This window comes from Vipera ursinii (assembly GCF_947247035.1).
Source record: "Vipera ursinii genome assembly, chromosome: 5".
NCBI classification, from domain to species: domain Eukaryota; kingdom Metazoa; phylum Chordata; class Lepidosauria; order Squamata; family Viperidae; genus Vipera; species Vipera ursinii.
Window position 1 is genome coordinate 13,719,054 of NC_139518.1, and position 18,653 is coordinate 13,737,706.

Genomic DNA, 18,653 nt, shown 5'->3' on the forward strand with positions numbered 1-18,653 from the left:
ACACAACCTTGGTCAATCTTTCATGGGACTATTCAAGAAGTAAGGGATAATGCACATAAGATGCCAAACAGTTTATTTGAAAAGAAAGGGGAAAAGGACAGTCTTCATTTTATTTGCTGAACTTCAGCTACCTCCTGCTAAAACCTAACTCAACATAATGAAGAATCATAATTACATTACTGACATGTTTTTCCACTTTATCATTAATAATTGAAATCAATTAAAACAAACTGACTATATCGAATTGTTAGATTGATGATGGCCATGAAAACACTACAATGTGGCTATATGATTATTCATCCATTTCATCTACCACTGAAAGAGTACGCAAGGCTCATTCCTAATTTCTCCAATCACTCTGCAATCTTTTTGTCTGCTCTTTATCTCCAGAAAAACCTTGTTTTGAGTTAGATTCAGAGGATGGCAAATGGAGATAAAATTTCTTCTAATAGCAGCATCTATTTTGATAGTGAAGAGAGAATGAGAGAGAGAGAGAGAGAGAGAGAGAGAGAGAGAGAGAGAGAGAGAGAGAGAGAGAGAGAGAGAGAGAGAGAGGGAGGGAGCTTGTCAGAAAACCTCTTTTTGTCTCATTTAGCTTTAATGTGGCTAAGTAAAAAGGATTAAAAGTAGCAGCTTTATATGAACCGAGTACACTTCTGTTTTATTTTACCCACTCTCAACTTTTAAACATGGTCATTGTTACCAGCTTTACCCCCATACACACTTATTTTAACCCACCCACCCACAAAGATTTACCTATGAGATGCAGACAGCCTATTGACCCATTTGAAAGGCTACAAAAAGTCTATCAGCTTTTTGTAGCCTTTCCCACGGTCAATTTGCTGTCTGCATCTCATAAGGCAAATCTTTGGGGAGCAGTAAGAAACTTTATTTTCTGCTTCCAGTTGAGTGGAAGGGAAGAAAAAAAAAACACCTTGTGCTTATACCATTAATGAAATAGGTTGGTAACTCTCTGGAGATGCTACTGGACTGAAAAGTTATCTAATTGAGATGCTGTTCAACCAACCAAGCAGATGACCATAAATGAAACCAAGATAGCGAATTAAGTAGTATTATCACATAAACCAAATCGTGTGGGATGCACATATGTATGATTTAGCTCCTAAACCAAGTCAAGCAATATAGTTACTGAAAGCTAAATGAAGACTTTTTGATTCTCAAAATTATTTATGGGATATACACTGTAATACAACTATGCAAGCTTATTTGGAGATTTAGACTGCTGTTCTATACTGGGACCTCAGACAATATCATGCTTCAATATCTTTTTTTTTTACATTGGTCTCTGGAGCCTAATTTTAAACAAGCTTATGGTAAATCAATAGTGCAATTTCTTGCCGATTTGTGGTAGGAAACATATAAAAACCAAAATCTAAGTCGTATATGAGACTCAGCACATTTTTTTCTACTTCATGTCTTCTTGCATATCCACAGTTCTCATGATACAGTATAACAAAATGTTTGAAGGGCCTGGAAGGCAGCATTTATTTTTATTTATTTTTAGAATAGTGAAACCCAATATCTTTGCTATCTCTTGCTGAAGACTTTGGTGTATTCTTGAAAAAAGGTTGCTTTTCAGAGTGTGATGAGTTTCCAATATGCTTGTGGTTGCTTATTATACATTTTATTATCCCCTGAAACTAAACCTTATTATATTTCAGCCATATATATATATATATATATATATATATATATATATATATATATATATTATATATATATATATATGGCTGAATTTTTTTTTAAAAAATAGATGACACTTTAAAAACAAAAACTACTGATGAGTAACAATGAGAGCAATGAGAAGAAACTGTGACCTTAACAAATACTTTTCTTGAAGTCACAGTGTCTTTTCATTGAGCTAATGCATGTTCCCCTTCATGGATTACTGCCTTGTCGTGGCAAAGGGGCTTGCATAATTCAATGAAGCTTTGAGCTATGCCATGCAGGGCCACCCAAGACGGACAGGTCGTAGCAGAGAGTTCTGACAAAATGTGATCCACTGGCAACCCACTCTAGTATCTTTGCCATGAAAACCCTATGGACAGTACCAAAAGGCAAAATGATTTGACACTGGAAGGTGAGCCCTTCAGGTCGGAAGGTGTCTAGTACATTTGAATGCTCAAATGTATGGAATTTGTTCACGTGTCTTTGGCATAAAAGCCACAAAATGCATATTTTAATAACAAATAAAAAGGCATAGAAAAGTTAGACTAGTTATGACTTTACCTAAAGCTCCATTATTGTCAAAGTCCATTGGCGGCTCTTCTGTGTGATCTTTCCTAAAAGATTCAATGGATGTTGCTTCAAACAGGGTATTTTATGGCTATGTGTCATGCTCATACAATATTCCCCAAATGGAATGGACATTGCTGATCTTATATATTGTTGATAGCCTATTGATTTTTATTTTTGTATTTGTGTCAGAAGCACCTACAAATTATAGCTATATATCATTCAACACTGAGTGAATAAAATAGATATAAAATAGATCACAGAAATACAGCATGTGTAAAAATACTGTAGATAGAAAAAAATAGGATCAAAACTAGCTGACATTTTACCAATATTGGGCCATGTCGACAGCATTTGTGGCAAACCATCCTGCTCCATTTGGATGCTGAATGGAACACAGTGTGCAACACAACCACTGACCACTAAACTATACATGCAACTATAATTATTGTAAATATGTATGTAACTGAACAATGCAAGCAGTATAGCCTCATATTAATCTCCAAAGCCTACCTCAAATCACTTATTAATGAAGCAATTCCTTTGGTCTGAGATTATAGTCTGGATTAAAGCTATCAAGAGAGAGATGATTAATAATAATAATAATAATAATAATAATAATAATAATAATAACAACAACAACAACAACAATAACAATAACAACAACAATGTTAGAAGGGACCTTGGAGGTCGTCTAGTCCAACCCCCTGCTCAGGCAGGAAACCCTATACCATTTTGGAAAAATGACTGTCCAGTCTCTTCTTAAAAACTTCCAGTGTTGGAGCATTCACAGCATCTGGAGGCAGGTTGTTCCACTGGTTAATTGTTCTAACTGTCAGGAAGTTTCTCCTTAGTTCTAGGTTGCTTCTTTCCTTGATTAGTTTCCATCCATTGCTTCTTGTCCTGCCTTTGGGCACTTTGGAGAATTGCTTGAGTCCCTCCTCCTTGTGGCAGCCCCTGAGATATTGGAACACTGCTATCATGTCCCCCCTCGTCCTTCTTTTCATTAAACTAGACATACCCAATTCCAGCAACTGTTCCTTGTATGTATTAATCTCCAGTCCCCTGATCATCTTTGTTGCTCTTCTCTGTACTCTCTCAACATCTTTTTTACATTGTAGTGACCAAAACTGGATGCAGTATTCCAACTGTGGCCTTACCAAGGCATTATGTCCGCAGGAGGCCACCGTTCCTCAGATAGTCGGGTGTGAATCTCTCTTATTGAGGTTTGGTCCTAGGGCGCAGTTGGGCTTGCTGCTCGCGTACCTTTTGCCTAGTCGCATAGCAGCAGCCCTGCCTGAGCTTCTCAATATCCTCTCAGGGCTGGTGATTGAGTTTCCTAAACTTATGGTTTTGGGAGACTTCAATCTACCATCCCTGGGAGGAGCATCTGAGTTAGCTCGGGAGTTCATGGCTTCCATGACGGCCATGGACCTGACGCAGGTAATTCATGGACCGACCCATGAGGGAGGCCACACCCTTGACTTGGTTTTCTTATCTGGTCGGTGGTTAGATGATCTTGGTGGGGGCTCCCCAATTGTTATGCCCCTGTCATGGACCGATCATCATCTCCTGCAGCTGGTCTTCCGTTTTGCCACTCCCCACCGTGGGGTTGTTGAGCCAACTAGATGGTTCCGCCCCAGGCGCTTAATGGACCTTGAGAGGTTTCAGGCAGCGCTGGGGTCCCCACCTGCCTCCTCAGCTCACAGCTCGGCAGATGCCTTAGTGGAAGCCTGGGAAAGGACGGCCACGGAGGCACTTGACTGAGTTGTACCCTTGCGGCCCCTGACCCGGCGCAGATCCCAATGGGCTCCATGGTTCTCTGCGGAGCTCCGGGAGATGAAGCGTCGGAGACGGGGCCTAGAGAGCATTTGGAGGTCCAGCCGATCTGAATCCGACCGATTGCGACTAAGAACCCATATTAGGTCTTATCTCGCAGCGATGAGGGTAGCGAGATCTAACTACTTCGCTGCCCTCATCGCGTCCGCAGATAATCGCCTGGCCGCCCTGTTTAGGGTGACCCGCTCCCTCCTTAACCAGGAGGTTAGTGGGGAACCCTTGCAGGGGCGTGCCGAGGAATTTAGTCAACATCTGTCGGACAAAATCGCTCAGATTCGGACCGGTTTGGACTCCGACTGGGCAGTATCGGACGATCAGGACACGAGCGATCTTGTCAATGTCACCTGGGAGGAGTTCGATCCTGTGACTCCGGAGGAAGTGGACAGGATCATGGGGAGGCTGAGCTCCACCACATGTTTATTGGACCCGTGCCCTTCCTGGCTGGTTTATGCAGCACGGGAGGGGACACGAGGCTGGTTCCAGGCGGTTATATTTGCTTCTTTGAGTGAGGGTAGTTTTCCCGCCGCCTTGAAAGAGGCGGTGGTGAGACCTCTCCTCAAGAAGCCTGCCTTGGACCCGGCTGTTTTGAATAACTTTCGTCCGGTCTCCAACCTTCGCTTTCTTGCGAAGGTTGTTGAGAGTGTGGTGGCGCACCAGCTCCCTCTGGTCCTGGATGAAGCGGATTATCTAGACCCGTACCAATCGGGCTTCAGACCCGGGTACAGCACAGAGACGGCATTGGTCGCGCTGGTGAATGATCTCTGGAGGGCTCGGGACAGAGGATACTCCTCTGTTCTAGTCCTATTAGACCTCTCAGCGGCTTTCGATACCATCGACCATGGTATCTTGCTGCGGCGTCTCAGGGGATTGGGAGTGGGAGGCACGGTTCTTCAGTGGTTCTCCTCCTATCTCCTGGGACGCTCGCAGTCGGTGTTGGCAGGGGGGCAGAGGTCGACCGCGAGGCCTCTCGCTTGTGGAGTCCCTCAGGGGTCGGTCCTCTCGCCCCTTCTGTTCAACATCTACATGAAGCCGCTGGGTGAGATCATTCGTGGTTTTGGAGTTGGGTATCATCAGTATGCGGATGATACCCAACTTTTCATTTCGACCCCAAACCACCCCAGTGATGCCCTCGACGTGATGTCCCGGTGCCTGGAGGCGGTCCGGGTCTGGATGGGGAGGAACAGACTTCATCTCAACCCTGACAAGACGGAGTGGCTGTGCGTACCGGCATCTCGGGAAATTCAGGACATCCCACCCCTCATTATGGGGGGTGAGTCATTACCTCCTGTAGATAGGGCTCGCAACTTGGGAGTCCTCCTAGATTCACAACTCTCCTTAGAAGACCATATCGTAGCTGTGACTAGGGGGGCGTTCGCCCAGGTTCGCCTGGTGCTCCAGTTGCGGCCCTATCTAGACCGGGATGCCTTGCGCACGGTCACTCATGCGCTCGTGACCTCTCGTCTCGATTACTGAAACGCTCTCTACATGGGGCTACCCTTGAAGACCACTCGGAGGCTCCAATTGGTACAGAATGCAGCCGCGAGAGTTGTGTCGGGGGTTTCCCGATACTCCCGTGTCACACCTTTGCTCCGCGAGCTGCATTGGTTGCCAGTTGTCTTCCGGGTGAGGTTCAAGGTGTTGGTAATGACCTACAAAGCCCTCCATGGCATGGGTCCAGAATACCTTGGGGAGCACCTGCAGCCGGCGTCAACTTCCCTCCGCCCAGTACGCTCCCACAGAGAGGGCCTCCTCAGGGTGCCGCCGGTCAAAGAATGCCGACTGGTGGCCCCCAGGGGGAGAGCGTTCTCTGTGGGTGCACCGGATTTATGGAACCATCTTCCGGTAGAGCTCCGGATGGCGCCCGATCTCCGCTCCTTCCGGCGCGACCTTAAAACCCATCTCTTTAAACAAGCGGGCCTGGCCTGATGGGATGGGGTGGGATTTTTATTATGACTTCAATTTTAAATTTGTATTATTATGGGCATTGTTTAATCATGTTTTAATAATTTTAATTTTTGTATCTAATTTTTATGTATTGCCCTGTTCACCGCCCTGAGTCTCTTGAGAGAAGGGCGGTATATAAATTAAATTAATAAATAAATAATAAATAAATTATAAAGTGGTATTAATACTTGATGTGATCTTGATTCTATTCCTTTGTTAATGCAGCCTAGCACTGTGTTGGCTTTATTTGGCAGCTGCAGCACACTGCTGGCTCATATTTAAGTGATTGTCCACTAGGACTCTGAGATCCCTCTCACAGTTACTACTATTGAGCAAGGTACCCCTTATACTATACCTGTACATTTAGTTTTTCTTGCCTAAATGTAGAACCTTACTTTTTTCACCATTGAATTTCATTTTGTTAGATAGCGCCCAGTGTTCAAGTCTGTCCAGATCCTCCTGTATCTTAAGCCTGTCTTCTGGAGTGTTGGCTATTCCTGCCAGCTTGGTGTCATCTGCAAATTTGATGAGTTCCCCATCTATCCCTTCATCCAAATTGTTGATGAAGATGTCGAAGAGCACTGGGCCCAGAACAGATCCCTGGGGCACCACACTACATACTTCCTTCCATGTAGATGCGGTTCCATTGAGGACCACACGCTGAGTATGGCCGGTCAGTCAGCTACAAATCCATCTGGTGGTGATTCTGTCTAACCCACATTTTTCTATCTTATCGAGATATGTGATGTACTTTATCAAATGCCTTACTGAAGTCCAAGTAAATTATATCCACAGCATTCCTCTGATCCACTAATTTTGTCACTTGGTCAAAGAATGCAATAAGATTTCTCTGGCATGATCTGTTTTTGACAAACCTACGTTGACTTTTAGTAATGACTTTGTTTGCCTCTAGGTGCTCGCTGATTCGTTGTTTGATTATCTTTTCCAGAATCTTCCCAGGTATTGAGGTCAGGCTGATAGGTCTGTAATTTCCTGGATCCATTTTTTCCCCTTTTTTGAAGATGGGAACTACATCAGCTCTTTTCCAATCCTCTGGTAGTTCCCCAATGCTCCAGGATCTTTGAAAAATATAGTTCAGTGGTTCTGAGATCATATCTGCCAGTTCCTTGAGAACCTTGGGATGTAATCCATCTGGTCCTGGTGATTTGAACTCGTCTAGACTGGACAGGTGCTCACTTACCATTTTCTTGCCTATCTTAACTTGCGTTTCTATTCTGTTTTTTATGGCACTATTTTTGATAGGTTGGTCTGGTTTTTTCCCTTTGTGTAAAGACAGATGCAAAAAATGAGTTAAATAGTTCTTCTTTCTTCCTGTTGCTTGCAACCTTCTTACCACTTTCACCCACTAATGGACCAATCATTTCCTTCACTTTTTTCTTGTTTTTAACATGTTGAAAGAAACTTTGTTTATTGTTGACTTTGGTCGCAAGCCTTAGTTCATTTTGAGCCTTAGCTTTCCTCACTTCATCTTTGCAGGCTCGGGCTATTTGCTGATATTCTGACTTAGTTATGTGCCCCTCTTTCCACTTTCTATACTTGTTCTTTTTATCTTTCAATTTGTTAGAGAGTTCTTCATGCAGCCACGCTGGTTTCTTTTGAGAGCTGTTATTTTACCTCTTCATTGGTATTGTGCTAGACTGGGCTTTTATTAACTCACTTTTCAAAATTTCCCAAGCTTCTTGAGTTGTTTTCCCCTTGAGGATTCTCATCCATGGAATCCTTCCCAAGCCCTCTCTAAGTTTATTGAAATTAGCTATCTTAAAGTCCAAGACTTTGAGTTCTGAGTCTTATCTAATGCAGCTGCATCAGTCTTAGTCATTGGAAAGGTTCTCAGAGCAATTACCAAATATTTTAACTATTTTATGGTTTTATATTTGTACTTGTAAGCCACCCAAAGGATATGAGTATGGGCAGCTATAATCAATTTAAAATAATAATACAAATAATCTACTTTTGGCGTCTAGTCATGCCGGCCACATGACCATGGAGACGTCCTCAGACAAACGCTGGCTCTTCAGCTTTGAAACAGAGATGAGCACCGGCCCCTAGAGTTGGAAACGACTAGCACGCATGTGCGGGGGAACCTTTACCTTTTTAATCTACTTTGCCTTTCTCAAGTTGAGAAAGTTTTCGAAAATGAGTAGGTTAAGTTCTTAAGGAACTTTCAGTTCCAAATAAGCATATTATTCGTAACATGCCAGATGTAAAAGTTATTGAAAAGAAAGAGTCTGGTTCACTGATGTTGCTATTTTGGGTGATATTAGGATTGAGTAAAAAGAATTAAAAAAAATATGAAATATCAGGTTTTGCTGATTAAAGTTGAACACTTATAGAAAATGAACTCCATTATGATATCTATCATGATTACAGCCCCCTGGAATAATACCAAAAATACTTCCTCAATATCTGGAAATATTGAATTTATCAGACCTGAAGTTCCTAATTTTACGAAAAGACGTGCTTTGAACTTCTCTTAATCTACCTTAATAATTCTTAGGTTCTAAATAAATTATTAAGTTTCCACCAGATTGTAAATCTAACTGTAGATTACCCACAAATCATAATCTATAATGAGTATTTTTTCCTCTCTTCTTTTGACAACTCAATGAAATATATTTGAACATTATCCCCATAATCAGGAACCACATGGTAAGGCTTGATGCAGGACACAAAGACCCTTAGAATGTTACCACCAGGGCTTTTTTTCTCATAGAATGCTCAGAACGGAGTTCCGGCACCTTTTTTGGATGGAACCTTCTAGGGTAGGCAAGGCGGGTTGTATGACATGTGTGAGTTCCAGCACCTTTTTCTTTTACAAAAAAAGCACTGGTTACCACAATTGGTTACCACACTCTTAGTTCTTGTTGGAATGACAAAACCAGGCCAGTATTGAAGGAAACTACACTTCAAAGTGTCCTTACCTTCACAATGATGGAAATGTAGACACTGCAATATTGTCTTAATTGCTGTTTGTTTTTGTTGCTTTTTTAATTCTCACATATATATCTCTCAATACATTCTTTATAAATATAGTTCATTTAAATTTTGTATATTACTTGATATTGTTTTACATACTTTTACTTTGTTGCAATTTTAGAAGTTATTATATTTAATATAATTTTAGTTGCTTACATTCTAATTTAATATAGGCTATACCCTGATCAGTAGGGACACGGTGGCTCAGTGGGTTAGGACGCTGAGCTTGTCGATCAGAAGGTCGGCAGTTTGGTGGGTCGAATCCCAAGTGCCGCGTAACAGAGTGAGCGCCTGTTACTCGTCCCAGCTTCTGCCAACCTAGCAGTTCGAAAGCACGTAAAAATGCAAGTAGAAAAATAGGGACCACTATGGTGGGAAGGTAACAGCGTTCCGTGCGCCTTTGGCATCTAGTTATGCCGGCCACATGACCACGGAGACGTCCTCGGACAAGCGCTGGCTCTTCAGCTTTGAAACGGAGATGAACACCGGCCCCTAGAGTTGGAAACGACTAGCACGCATGTGCGGGGGAACCTTTACCTTTACCTTTATACCCTGATCAATTGATCTAAGATTCCCATGGATATTTATTCTCTTCTGGTCTCTGTTTTCAGCAGCCCTGTTACCATCGCTATTAAAGATGCCTTGAGACCCTGCTAGAAACACTTATCCAATGTCTCTACTTACCTGTCCAACTCTAATTTCCATTGATTAATCACTTCCTGTTATGATGCGTAACTGAATCAATCTTCATCTGCCAAACCAGCCTGCACAAAACCAGCACATAAATTCATTTTAAAGCTTGAAACAGACGAAAAACAACAAATGACTACAATGACACAATTAAAAATGGGCTCAGTTTAGAGCATTTCATTTGATGATTATAGACATAAACTTGTCCCGAGGATGATAAATATAAATCCGCAGGAATATTATCATATCTCCAAATAAGCCAGAATACTAAAATAAATGACAAAGTTTAGAGAATTAGGGGTGGAGAGGCCACTTAATGATTGTCATTAAACTAAAGATTAGCTAATGTAGTATTGATGTCTCACTAATAGAAATCAAATTAAATTCTAGTGTGCAAGTGTCTTTGATTAATTAATGTTTTTAGTGACAGTTGCTTTAACATAAATTTTCTTTAATGCTACAGAATGCAACCATTTATCAGTACAATGGCTCTATCATTCCTTTTAGCAGATTAAGCAGTATCTGAACACAAGGTAGCCAAGCTTACATGCAATTCCAAATGCAGGCAGAGCTTTCTCTTTCTCAGGAAACCAACAAATTACTCCTCCTAATAATACACATTTACATGTGTATCGCATTAGAAATAAGCTTCTTCCCCCACCCACAAATTCACAAAATGTAAAATAGACGCTTCTTAATAATATTCTTCAACTCTCTTTTAAAGCACAAATTGCTCTGTAGCTTTGGCCATTAGTGGCTAAATTGGAACATATTTGCAAATGGGAAATGTCTGTCCTAATCTCCTGAAAGGAATATTCCTCTACTTTCAAATCTGACATTGACATTCCTGGAGCCTATCCTATTTAGAATATTCACGTACTGTACCTTACAGTCACAAAGCAGTTAACAAAGCAGTACTGCAGCAGAATATAGAATTATTTCTATAATTTAGAAACCAGCATTGAGGAATAAATAGAGGGAGGGAGGGAGGGAAGGAGGGAGAGTTGCCCATAAGTGGTACACAACAACAACAACAAAAAAAATCTCTCTACAGAAGAGTTACAGTCGCCAAGAAATCCAACAGTCCTAGTCTGCATTAACAGAGAGATAGAATCAAGATCAGGTGAAAAGTTAGCACTATTTTTTAATGCCTTGGTAAGAGCACACTTGAAATATTGCATCCAATTTTGGTTGCCACAATATAAAAAAAAACAAATACTGAGACTCTAGAAAGAGTGCAGAGAAGAGCAACAAAACGATTAAGGGACTGGAGGATAAAAAAAAAAAGAACGGCTGCAGGAATTGAGCATGGCTAGTGAAAAGAAGGTCTAGGGCAGACATGTCAAACACAAGGCCTGGGGGCCAGATCCGGCCCGCGAAGTGGTTTCATGTGGCCTGCGAAGCCATGCTGGAAACAGTGAAGGAACGGCCCCCACTGCCTTCGCCCTGGCCCAGAGACCCTCCTTCTGCCAGAGACCCTCAGATCTGTCCCACTCCTGCCCAGGCCCCCATAGGCACCCTTGATGCCAATTATGTAGAGCTGGCCATGCCCACCCAGTAGGCCATATGCACTTTAGCCATGCCCACCCATTAGGTCATGCCCACCTAGGCCACGCCCACCCAGGCCACACCCACCCGGCCGCTTGAGGGCAACCGCAATGCTGATGCGGCCCTCAGTGAAATTGAGTTTGACACCCCTGATCTAGGGTAACATGATAGGAGTGTTACAGTATCTAAGGCAGAGGTGTCAAACTGCCGGCCCGCCGGCCGGACACATCATTGGGAAATGGCCCACCCCATTGCCAGCAATGGCGAAAAAGCTCCGATACGCTGCACAACGTCACATGACATCACGAGTTTGACATGTCTGATCTAAGAGACTGCCACAAAGAAGAGGGGTCAACGTATTCTCCAAAGCATCTGAAGGCAGGACAAGAAGCAACGGGTGGAAACCCATCAGAGAGAGAACCAAACAAGAACTAAGGAGAAATTTCCTGACAGTTAGAACAATTAATCAGTGGAAAGACTTGCCTTCAGATGTTGTGGGTGCTCCAACACTCGAGGTTTTAAGAAGAGATCGGACTACGATTTGCCTGAAATGTTGTAGGTTTCCTGCTTGAGCAGGGGCTGGACTAGAAGACCTCCATGGTCCCTTCCAATTCTTTTATTCTGTTAAAATCTGGGGTGCTTTCTCAGCCATCACTTTCAATCTAGTTACCTGCAGATATTTTCAGTTTCAGTTTTCAATGATGTTGGATTTCTGGACTATTTTTTTTTTTTTTTTTTTTTTGCAGGAGGACCTGCAGTGGTGGGATTCAGCCAGTTCACAGCAGTTTGGCAGAACCGATACTTATTTTTTTGTTGAGTTCGGTGAACTGGGTATGATAAATCTGCGCAAGCCTCCCCTGCTGCCTCCCTCCGCCAGCCCTGGTATCCCTCCGCCAGCCCTCCATCACTGCCACCACACTTTTTTGCGCTCACTTTCTTGCTGCCCTGCATTGGCTGGCATCTCCCTTCTCTGTCCTGGAAATGGCAGCCCCGTTTTCTGCTGCTTTCCTCCTGGCAGAAAGGAGGAGGAAAGGAACGACACTTCGTATGGAAGGATGCTAAGCTCCGGGAAAACTACTCCAGCTGGAGATGGGCCCGGAAGGCCAGGTTCCCCTTCCCCAATGGTTCTGCAAAGCCCTTGAGGAGTGGATCTGTTTCCCCCAGGTTTAGCCTCGGTACCGCTTCAGATGGCAAACGGAAGAGCTTTGCTCTTTTTCTCCAGGAGGCCCTTTGAAATTGACCCCCCCTGCCCCGCCTTCGCTTTTCTGCCGTGAAATCCAAAGAAGACACATTTTCCTCCTGATCAGCTGAGGATACAGTAACTACCAGTGTGATTTTTGTAAGAAGCTGAGTGTCTGCTCTGGATTTTAAGGCAGAAAAGCGAGGGGGTGGGCGGCAATTTTCAAAGGGCCTCCTGGAGAAAAAGAGCAAAGCTCTTCTGTTTGCCATCTGGAGCGGGTACCGAGGCTAAACCTGAGGAAAACAGACCCACTCCTCAAGGGCTTTGCAGAACCATTGGGGAAGGGGAGCCTGGCCTTCCAGGCCCAGCTCCAGCTGGAGTAGTTTTCCCGGAGCTTAGCATCTTTCCATATGAAGCCTCCTTCCTTTCCTCCTTCCTTCTGCTGGGAGGAAAGCAGCAGAAAATGGGGCTGCCATTTCCAGGATGGAGAAGGGAGATGGCGGCCAAAGCAGGGCAGCAAGAAAGTGAAGATCAGCAGGAAGGAAGGAAGACTTAAGGACACCCGGAGAGGCAAAGGAAGCTACCATAATCTGCCTTTCTCCCTTTCTCTCTTTCTTGACTGGGAAGAAGGCAGCCCACATGGTCTGCTGCTTCGTGCAAGCTAGTGTGCTGTGGCAGCAATGGAGGGATGGCAGAGGGATACCCGGGCTGGCGGAAGGAGCCAGCAGAGGAGGATTGTACCCCTCAGTCACAACGCAAGCCATGGGAGAATTGGCAGAGAAGGAGGCAGCAGCTGCCACCGGGGTGAAGTGGGGTGAAGCGGGATGGGAGGGGACCAAAGAAAGCCCCTCCAGTGGCAGATGCAGCTGTTGCACAGTGGTGGCAGAGCCTTTTGCCATCACTCCCCCCCTGGGTCCGTAAAGGTGGAGGGGATTGGGTAAGGTCCATCCTCCACAGCATGGCAGTCTGGCTCAGGTGGAGAGTGAAATGGAAGAGGTGAGTGGACAGCCAGGGGGAGGTCACCGAGCAGGCAGTGGCCTGGGTACGGGGACCCTGAAGTAAGCAGATGCACCTACCCCCTGCCTTAGTTTTTAGGCGTGCACCTCTTAAAGGGTTCTGTGATTTCAGAGAGAACTGGTTTTTTAATTATTTGAATACCACCACTGCCTTGTAGTATCTATTTTCTTCTGTAGCAATTACCTTTGGCTACCCTTTCATTCTCCAGACTTACTCTGACTGTTCTTTTTAACTCTAGATTGCTTACTGAACTTTGCAGTTTCCCTTTCAAGCTTTTGAAGTAGGATAAGAGGGTCAAGTAAAAAATGTGGTAGGTGTACATACCAATATCAAAACAGAGATCTCAAAATTCATCGCAATGTTTTCTGCTGGCAATGACTTTACAAGTTATTCTTTCTCGTCCCTAGTTTATTCACACAAACCATGATATAGAATTCTTCAGATTTTTTCCAAACTGCCAGTCTCTCTTGTGTCTCACAGAAATAGCTGGCATTGATTGTATTTCTTGAATCTAGATGATCTTTCCTTTGAAGTAGCAAGAATGCACACATGCGTACACGAAGTATAAACTGTTTGGCTTATTGGTTAAGGTACTAGGCTAGAAAGCAAGAAACTGTGAATTCAAGTCCCACCTCAGACATGAAAGCCAGCTGGACTAGTCACTCTATCTCAGCCAAACCCACTTCACAGGGAGGTTGTGAGGAAAATAGGAGAAGGAAGTTGTGCTGGATATGTTCTCTGTCTTGAATTATTTGTTAAAAATAATAAGGGTGGGTTAACAGAATAACAGAATTGGAAGGGACCTTGAAAGTCTTCTAGTCCAACCCTCTGCTCAAGTAGAAAATCCTAAACAATATACAAATACATAAAATAAACAAATAAATAAAGTATAGCACTTCCTGCTCTACTCTGAATAGGAAACTTTACTATTTGTACGGGTTACACTCGGTGCTTTTTTTGTAAAAGAAAAAGGTGCCGGAACTCACACATGTCATACAACCTTCCTTGCCTACCCTATAAGATTCCATCCAAAAAAGGTTCCGGAACTCCATTCTGAGCATTCAATGACAAAAAAAGCCCTGGTTACACTTATCTTTGTGACAGTGTATTTGAACAGGTTCTATAGGATACGTTATTTCATCAGTTACAGGTTGGACTTCAATGCACTTTCCTTAATATACAGTCAATGTAGAGAAACCCTATAAAATAATTCATCTCAAAATACATAGACTAGGGCTACCAAATCTATGAAGACCATTAGAGAGCAGTGCACAGTTAAATTTCTAAATCTTTTTTCTGTCATCCAGTGGGTTGCCTGGGACTCTACGAGCCAGATATGGAAGCCCCACATAAAGCGAGGTCAAAAACATGTTATTATCTAGCTGAGACAAAAGACAAACCTTGTCCACCAGAAAAGTCTTGACAAAACAAAGGAAGAGGGTTGCTCTAGCACAGTGGCTCCCAACCTTTTCTATACCCCGCAACCCTAGAACGCTTCTGATATATTCTTGCACCCCTTACAAAAGTTCAAAATAACGGCAACGAATTATGCATATAATTTTGAAAACCCAAGTTTTTGCACTCCCTAGAATATCGTCTCGCACCCCCCAGGGAAAAGGAGGAAGAGGCACAATTGGGAAGCACAGCCATGTGGACCTTCAATTCTACTCTAGCAGAATTAATGCAAAGAGGTATGAATAGAAGTAAAGCAAAAGAGCCCATAGATACCTTAACATTGCTAATAAAAGATGAAGAAAGCAGTTTATCATCTGCAAAATTATTCACTGCAAAAATAGCATTTCCATTTTCCTACAGTGCCTGTTTCAATGTTCTGCACCTTGAAACAGACTTAGTTTATTTTAAAACTTGTGCTTTCAAGAGGAGGAGGAGGAGGCACAATTGGAAGCACAACCATGTGCAGCTTCATAATAATAGAAATATACATAATATAAATCAAAAACATTAGCATACCTCTCTTGGCCATCTCCAACAATTAAGTAAGTGCAAAACCACTACCAGATAAATTTGAAAGCACCCTGAGAAAAAGGTAGAAATTTTATTTTCAAGGAGGAAAACTTTTAGAAACTTCATGGCCAATTTTAGTACAACATGAGTACACAGGTATGTAATATGATCTGCCAAAATGAGCTCTGTGGTTAGTAAAAGTGGGATAATTTTTTCCCCTGGTTTCTTCTTTCCAAAAATATTATTTTGAAATTATCTATTAAAACTAATGTGATCACTGGGGATATTTTAAAGTGTATGCTAGGCTACATTTTCTACAAAACTCCACAATCTGGTACCACATGCAGTTGTTCTATTTTTTTTTCAGTGGTAAAAGGACAAATATGTGAAAATCTGCAATACTAAACACAGAATAACTGTATTTCCTTCACATGTTTGTATGAAGATGCTGGATTACCCACAATACATAGAATAGAGATAAAGATGCATGTATGTGGAAGGCCAAACCATAAATTCCATTCTGTACATGAATTCTAATAAATGTTGAAATATTACCCTACTGACAACTGAATGCATGAATGCACATGTAAAAACATGTTATTTATAAGCTTCAAAATTCTCCTTATATGTATACTACACCTGCTATGAAAGTAATAAATATAAATTTGCTTCAAATTTATCAGATCATTCTAGAAACTATTAAATTTGTTTTCTTCATGGACATATCTTGCTTCATTTCTTTCTACTGTTACTTGTTTTTCTACTATTTTTCTTTTAATATGGGCTGAATATGAAGGGATGGTGTTGCTTTCTTAGCAAAGATGTTTGTCAAATGCCAGACAAATAGGTTCACAAATTATCTATATATACTTCTGTTTGCCATTTGGCTTTATGAAGTAAACAAGTAATGTTCAACATTAGTACATATGCTTGTAAATGGAATAATTACGTTGATGGATGATTTGCAATTAGTTATTCTCTGTATTTTTCTAAAAGAAATATAATTGGAAATTGTGACAAAGGAAAGGCCTATGGATGGAATGAAAAACAAATTTAACAGCATGCCATGTCACTACATCACTAATACATATGTTGGGCCCTTTATTATAGAAAAAAGTAGCAAAAATATTTTTGTTGCATCGTTTTGATGAAATTTAGTAGCTTCATCTGCAATTTGTATTAACTTCATTATTATTTGTGTGTTATGTGCACGCATGTGTGTGTATACATATACTTTATATATACAAAAACAGAAAAAAGAAAGCAAATGTTGTAACATCCGTAACTCTTCAGAATTGTGCTGCCCCTTTTCCTTTAATGATTCATTTATTCTTATCTGCCTTTATTACTTTATAAGTAACCCAAAGGTTACTTATTAAGGGACGCAGTGGCTCAGTGGGTTAGGATGCTGAGCTTGTCGATCAGATGGTCAGCAGTTTGGTGGGGCGAATCCCGAGTGCTGCGTAACAGAGTGAGCGCCTGTTATTCGTCCCAGCTTCTGCCAACCTAGCAGTTCGAAAGCACGTAAAAATGCAAATAGAAAAATAGGGACCACTACGGTGGGAAGGTAACAGCGTTCCGTGCGCCTTTGGCGTCTAGTCATGCCAGCCACATGACCACGGAGACGTCCTCGGACAAGCGCTGGCTCTTCGGCTTTGAAACTGAGATGAGCATTGGCCCCTAGAGTCGGAAACGAGTAGCACGCATGTGCGGGGGAACCTTTACCTTTTTTAACCCAAAGCAGCAAATATACCTAACATTCCTTTGTTCTCCAATTGTTCCCACAATAACAATCCTGAAGTGAAGTGAGTTAGGCTGAAAGAGAAGCACTGATAGATCCAAAGTCACCCTGCCAAGTTTGGTGCCTAAGGTGGGACTAGGACGGGTGATTGGCTCAAAGTTCCCCAGCCAGCTTTCATGCCTAAGGGCAGCACAAGCAATGACAGCTAATGACTTAAAAGCCAGTATCAACACATCCCAATCAACTTCTTAAAAAGCCAGTTGTAACAGGCACTACAAGTACCACACACAGAACAGCACACACTCTGCTAGAGAGAAGTTCCCTGAGGATGGGCTCCAGCACGAGTCCAAAAGCTCAGAAGGCTAAACCTCTATTCCCGGTGACAGACCGAGATTTCATCTTACAACATTATCCTGGGCCACGTATATTCCCCTTCATTCGTGTGGCAAGAAACATCGTAAAATGAGGCAAAACTCACTTAACAACTGTCTTGCTTACCAATGGAAGCTCTGGGTTCAACTGTGGTCATAAGCTGAGGACTACCTGAACTAGATTTTTTTTTTCTGAACTGGGAAATAAAGAGCATTGGGACTGAAATACCTGGCTAGGCAATTTTAAGCCTGAAGGTTAAACTAAGTAGTCTTGGGAAGTAAGAAGGATGCATCATTTTTGTCTTCCTTGGAAAAAAGAAATGATTACTATTACTCTTCTATTCAAAGTCCATTCTCATAAACATACAGACAATGCACAGAAACCTATTTCCCAGCTCTCTTGTCATTATAATATCAAGATTATAATTTTGTGATTTTACATGGACAAATTCAAACGGAAGCTTTTGCATGTTTTTTCCACAAAACCTGAAAGAGGTTAGGGTGCTGCTACTGAAAGTTAACAAGCATAGTGCTTTTGCATGATTCTAAAATGCCAGATTTAAAATCCAGGTAATAATCAACATTATCATATTGCTTCCTTCTCCTCCTTTGCATTTATGCCCCTGAAATGGGGAGGAAAGAGAACAAGAGTGGGAAAAAGGGGGATTGTTACTTACAAGGAGTGGTAAGCGGGAACATGGAACTGTAGGCATCAATTTGCATTTATTAGAGTATGACATTGTATATAGAATAGTTAAAACTGGATCAGCATCTCTTGGGATTTATAATTAAGCCACTTTTAATCTGCTGTAGGTTGTGGATTGTTTCAAGAAATTAGCCAGGAGGAGGGGGGGGAAAGACATACTTGTGTTTGTTCTAAAGCTAAAGTGGCTTTACGAAGTTATCAGAAGAGACAATATACTTCTTAATGCAGAGCCACTTGTTTTTTATCACTACTTTCTATCAAGCCTTGGTGGCGCAGTGGGCTAATGCCTCCTTAAGTAACACCAGCTGCCTGCAATTAGTGCAGGTTCGCATCCCACCAGGCTCAAGGTTGACTCAGCCTTCCATCCTTCCGAGGTAGGTAAAATGAGGACCCAGATTG